Below are 6090 nucleotides of genomic sequence, written 5' to 3' on the forward strand. Positions count from 1 at the left end.
CAACAGATACTGTGTTTCCCCCAAAATAAGACCTAGCTGGACAATCAGCTCTAAAGCATCTTTTTAAAAAAAAAAAGATTTTATTGGGGAAGGGGAACAGGACTTTATTGGGGAACAGTGTATACTTCCAGGACTTTTTCCAAGTCAAGTTGTTGTCCTTTCAATCTTAGTTGAAAGGACACAGCTCAGCTCAGAGGGCGCAGCTCAGCTCCAGGTCCAGTTGCCCCTGCTAGTTGCAGGGGGTGCAGCCCACCATCCCTTGTGGGAGTCTAACTGGCAACCTTGTGGTTGAGAGGACGTGTGCTCCAACCAGCTGAGCCATCAGGGAGCTCAGAGGCGGTTCAGCTCAAAGTGGTGTGTTCAATCTTAGTTGCAGGGGATGGAGCCCACCATCTCTTGCGAGAGTCGAGGAGTCAAACCAGCAACCTCGTAGTTGAGAGGCCACTGGCCCATGTGGGAATCGAACCGGCAGCCTTCAGTGTTAAAAGCACGGAGCTCCAACCGCCTGAGCCACTGGGCCGGCCCCTCTAATGTGTCTTTTGGAACAAAAATTAATATGACTTATATCATATTATATTATATTATATTATATTATATTATATTATATTATATTATATTATATTATATTATAATTACTTATATTATATTATATTATAAAGACCTTATTTTATGTTATATTAAAATAAGCCTGGGTCTTACAATAAGACTGTGATAATTTTTGCTCCAAAAGACACATTAGAGCTGATGGTCCAGCTAGGTCTTACATTCAGGGAAACACAGTATATGAAAGAATGCTCAACTTCACTAGCTATTAGGGAAATGCAAATCAAAACCACAATGAGATATCACCTCACATCTGTTAAAATGGCTATCATCAACAAGACAAATAATAACCAGTGTTGGAGAGGCTATGGAGAAAAAGGAACCCTTATACACTGTTGGTGGGGATGTAAATTGGTACAGCTGCTATAGAAAACAGTATGGAGGTATGTCTAAAAATTAAGAATAGAATTACCATAAGATCTTCTGATTACTTTTTAGCAAAAAAATTATATGGGGATCAAAAAATCATGAAATTGCTAGCTTCAAAATGTCTAGTAAATCAATCTAGGTGAAAAATAAAGAGGTTCTGAATAAAGTAGCACAGTGGAAACAAAAAGGAAGAAACAAGTTAAGACATGGTGTAACTGAAACTGTGAGGACATCATAGACCAAGTTTTAGGGGGAAGAAGGCAGAAACAAAACAAGCTCCATATTGTGTATAGAGCAGCACAAAGAAAAAAGAAACAGAAAAATGGAGAGGAAAATTACTTTAAATGCTCTGTCATTCAAATATTCCCCTAATAGAGGGTACATGGTCTATCGTTGGATCGCTCAAATGTATTAAACTGGTTTCAAGTGAAAGGCCATTGACTCTGAAGTCTCTGATTGCTTTAATATGAAAAGTGACCATCCACTGATCCACTGGAGCAAAGGCTGTCTACCTGTTCACCACAACAAGCTCCGATAACGGTCAATCAAAGGCATTCTTGTGTTTTCTGCTTCATGAAAACACATGATCAGGTCTTGGCTTGCAAGCTTTACAGAATTGGATATTTTATAAATCATATTTATCCAAGAACTCCATGCATAAGTTTCATACAGAATGCTAGTTTCTGCCTCCAAGAAGCTGACTAACCCATGGGAAAAAAGACCATCTTTCCTTCACTTTACTTCAGTTCTTCACCACCTACTCAGTCCATAACCCTTTGCAATCTTGAGTTTTGTCCCCACTATTCAGCTGAAACACCTGTTTCAAGTTATGTGAATATAAGCACCACATTGAATAGCTTCCACTTGATTCTCATTTACTTTATTTGTGGTATTTGCAATCCTGATTACCTTCCTGGCCTCTGATCTACTTCGTCTCTTACTCATCAGCCCTCCCCCAGCATTTTCAGTGTTGACACAAAACACACATTTTTTTTTTTTTCTGTTGCTCTCCCATTGATTTCTTTGACTCTTTACTTGTTTTTCTGACAATTCTCTTTTTCTTTCTCATTCTTTGTCTGGCCTTCCTCCTTTCTTCAATCCCTCTAATATAGGTTTCTGCCAGGGTTGTTTTTTTCTGAGTCCTTTTGTCTATTTAAATGCTCATTTCTTTGTTAATTTATTACCCTTATAGATGAACTCTTCCCCAAGCTCTATTGAGATATAATTTACATATAACACATATTGTATCAGTTTAAGGTGTACAATGTGATGATTTGATACACTTGTATATTGCAAAATGATTACCACAATAATATTAGTTAACACATCTATCTCCTCACACAATACCCACTTTTTGATTGTTGTGGTAGTAAGAACATTTGAGATACACTCTTTTAGCAACTTTCCCATATACAAAACAGTTATTGTTAACTGTGGTCACCAGATGCAATTCTTAAACATCTTACAGAAACAAAAGAGTGCATGGGACTTTCAATTGTGGTAAGTAGTTTGTGAAATACACAGTTTAGACTAGGAAAGACTGAGTGCTAGAGGGAAGACTAATAAGACAGGTAAAACTAGGTCCTGGAGGAACTTCTGTGTCAGAATAAAATCATACACTGTATCTTATGGGCAAAGAAGAACAATTTAAACATTTTGACAGGGTGGTGACAGCATCACATTTTTGTTTGTTTGTTTTAGAAGACCACACTGTAGCCAGTGGAGAATATTCAAAGCAAGAATGACAAAAAGTTTTCAACTAGCAGTGAACCCCCACTAATTGCCACTGTGTTGAGAAGGATTCTGACTCTATATTTAGGTAAAGCTGGAAAAAGGCCATCATTATATACTTAGGGACGGCTGTTATTCCAGGGACAACTTCCAAATGACAGTTCTCCTGTCACTGCATCACTTCCAAAAAATACATCTGACTTCACCCTCAATATCTAGGAAATGTGGGGCATATTAAAGATTTAATAAAAATATAAGTCAGGAGAACATTCAGCTTCCGAGAAAAATCAGATTTTTCTCCATTGTCAGAAACAACTGTGGCTGTCAAGGTGCACAGTAGTGGAGAAATGCAGATGTGTGCCATATATTTGCTGTCAAAGAACTGGCAAGAGAAGCAAGACAAGGAGAACAATGGAGAAAACAATTAGGGATCTGTTGCTAAAATCCAAAGTAGAAATGAGGAGTTCTAATAAGTTAATGTCAACGGTGCTGAAGAGAAGAGGATGGGTTTGGGAAATATTAAGAGTATAGTTGAAATTATTGACAGAACCATAGGATCACAATCGTTTAATCGGTAGATGGAACGAGAAAAACTCACAAAGCAAACTGAGAAAAAGCATCTATCTAGAGGCCTGAAAAAAATACTCAGAGATAGTGGAGTCACAAAAGGCCAATTCTAGCTCAGAAAGAATAAAAAAATGTTACAGAGAGGTGAGGTATGAGACAACTGAAAGACGTCCACTGAATTTAACCACTAGGATAATTGACCCTTTATTGACAAATTCAGTGTCCTAGTGGGAGGATGAGCCAAGTTAAGTGTTTTTATTTCCTCACCTTCCATTCACCCCTTTCAAGAAGCTAAGCTATAAAAGCAAGTAAAGTAAAGCTATGGCAAACTTAAGGTCTTATCCCCTTTTTGCTGTTTTTTAGATGGGAAAAATTTGAGGATGCTTATAGATAAAGGAGCGATCTATTTGGGATGGGAACATACAAGATCTAGGAGAAAGGTGCCTGAGCTGCTTGGAGAAACAGTGGGAAAATCTTGGAAAGAGAAGGAAGGAAACAGAAAAGTAGGTGTGAATACAGATAAATTTGTAGGTGTTGGAGAGGAAGCTGAGGGATTTCAAATATCACAGACTTGTTCAGTCAAGTGGGTTCATTTCCTAAGAGAGAGGTTGGATAGAGAACTTCAGAAGAGTTATGATACTTATACTGAGTGTTATTGTAAATTAGAGGCAGGTAGCTAGCAACAAGTAAAAGATTGTTTGAGGGTTTCTGAAGACCAAACTGTGGTTTTCAAATGGAGTTGATAGTTCTTATCCTTGGTAGTTCTCTTAGTGTGATAAAACCTGTACCTGTCTGTTTGGAACAATTCTAGAAAGAGAGACCTTCTTCATCCCTTGATTCTTGGGTTTAGTATCCCTGGGAATTGGGGGAACACCCAGAGCATCAGGTAAAGCTATTTCTCAATGAGTCCCTGAACGAAGTCTTGAGAACTTAGTCCACAATGATGATTCCTCTAGCATAATGCAGTTCTTGTCATTTGATTATACTATCAGATCCCTGTAGAGTCTAATTATGGGGTGTCCTCCACTTAAGTATTGTTAAAGCTGTACAATCAGCTTGGACATTCTACCCAACCCCATGAGCCTATATTTTCTCTAGATGCCTCCAGACTAAAAGCTTCTATCTTTGGGTTGGTTCTGTTCTCATTGACCATACACTTCTTTCCCCAGTAAAAATCTATGAGTCTCCCCTTCATTTGAGCACCTTCACCCCAGGACATAAAGCCCATAAGCTACTTCTAATAACTGACTCAGCATGCTGTATTTTGGATGTGATTAGATTGGCTGCTAGAGCTCCAGGAGCTGTCGAACCACTGCTGTGCTTTACAGATACTAAATGATAGGGTAGGGCCAATGATTGTAAAGTTTGTGTTTGACAGCCATGTGAGGTAGGTACACACTATGATTACTCTTATGGAATGTACCTAGTTGATTCTTTAAGGTATAGGTCCCAATGTGTTGGCATTTTAATTACACACACACCTGTGTGTATGATGTATATACGAGTACGTGCATAAACACATATAACAAAGAATTCAGTTTTTAGAAAATTTATTAGCTCATGCATGAGAATTGTTCTTAGAGGTAAGGGAACCAGATTTAGGCTAAATGAGAGGGTGATCTAATCACCATCATCACTCTAAGACTCACAGGGGTCACTGCTATTGATCACTAGGCGTGGACTCTGTTGCTTTGGATCCTGATTTGTTTTTCTGAAAGTTTGATTCAGTATAGGTCCACCTGTCCTTATCAATAAATATAAAATAAAGATCTGAAAACCCAAAATGGTTTTCTAAGCTTGGAAATATTCATTTGGTGGCAAAACCTAACTTTAGTAGATGTGATTTTATTTAGTCTCCATTTTCTTAATTAGTGTGAATGATTTTCCACAAAAGTATTAGTTCTGTGGTTATAGGGTGTTCCACCCCATAGTCCAGTCAGAGAGTTACATATTATACTAGTAAATATATGTATTACATAACTTCTAAAGTCTGAAAAATTCTGAATGGTAAAACACTTTCATCCCGAGGATTTCAGATAAGAAATTCAGATTCTGTACTTATGTCCATCCTGTCGAAATATGACTATTTGCCTAAACATTTAGTTTCATTTGGATGATTTTTAACCTTTTTTCCCCTCTATAGCTCAGTAATTTTCAAACTTTACTGCACAGTAAACACCCTCCCTGGGGGGCGTCTTTAAAATATACTAAAGTCCGGTTCCCACCCCCAGACATTCTGATTTAATTAAGATGGGGTATAACCTGGGTGTCAGCACTAAAATCTGCTCAGTTGATTATAGTGTGTAGCAAAGTTTGGAGACTAATTTTTAAACCTATTGCAGAGTTATTTCTGAGGCCATGAATGTCAGTGAAGCTGAGCCTGGACATCTTGAGGAATGCTCGATGCCACTTGAATTAAATTTAACTGCATAGACACCACTCTTGAGTCGGAGCACAAGAGATGTTTTGTTGTATGGTTCATTCTTTTGCATGGGGCTTTCTTTGGCACTAGAGTCACAGATCACCATTTTAAATCATTGCAGCACAAAGACCTTCAATTTTCTACCCTAATTATACATTGATACGTGTGTCATTTGGAAATAGTAGTACAACAGCTAGATTTAGCCACACATAGCTTCCAAAATAGTCTTTCAACAATCAACTAACATTTAATTACCTAACAACAGATTTTTGTCTTCTGAATTAAATGATCATTACAAACACAACACATTTTTAAAATATTGCCCCACTTGTACCCTAGCTATTTATAAACAAAGGACATTATTTTCTGATATATCCTCGGCCCAACTGCATCCAATC

This window comes from Rhinolophus hipposideros (genome assembly GCF_964194185.1).
Source record: "Rhinolophus hipposideros genome assembly, chromosome: 4".
Taxonomy (NCBI): Eukaryota; Metazoa; Chordata; class Mammalia; order Chiroptera; family Rhinolophidae; genus Rhinolophus; species Rhinolophus hipposideros.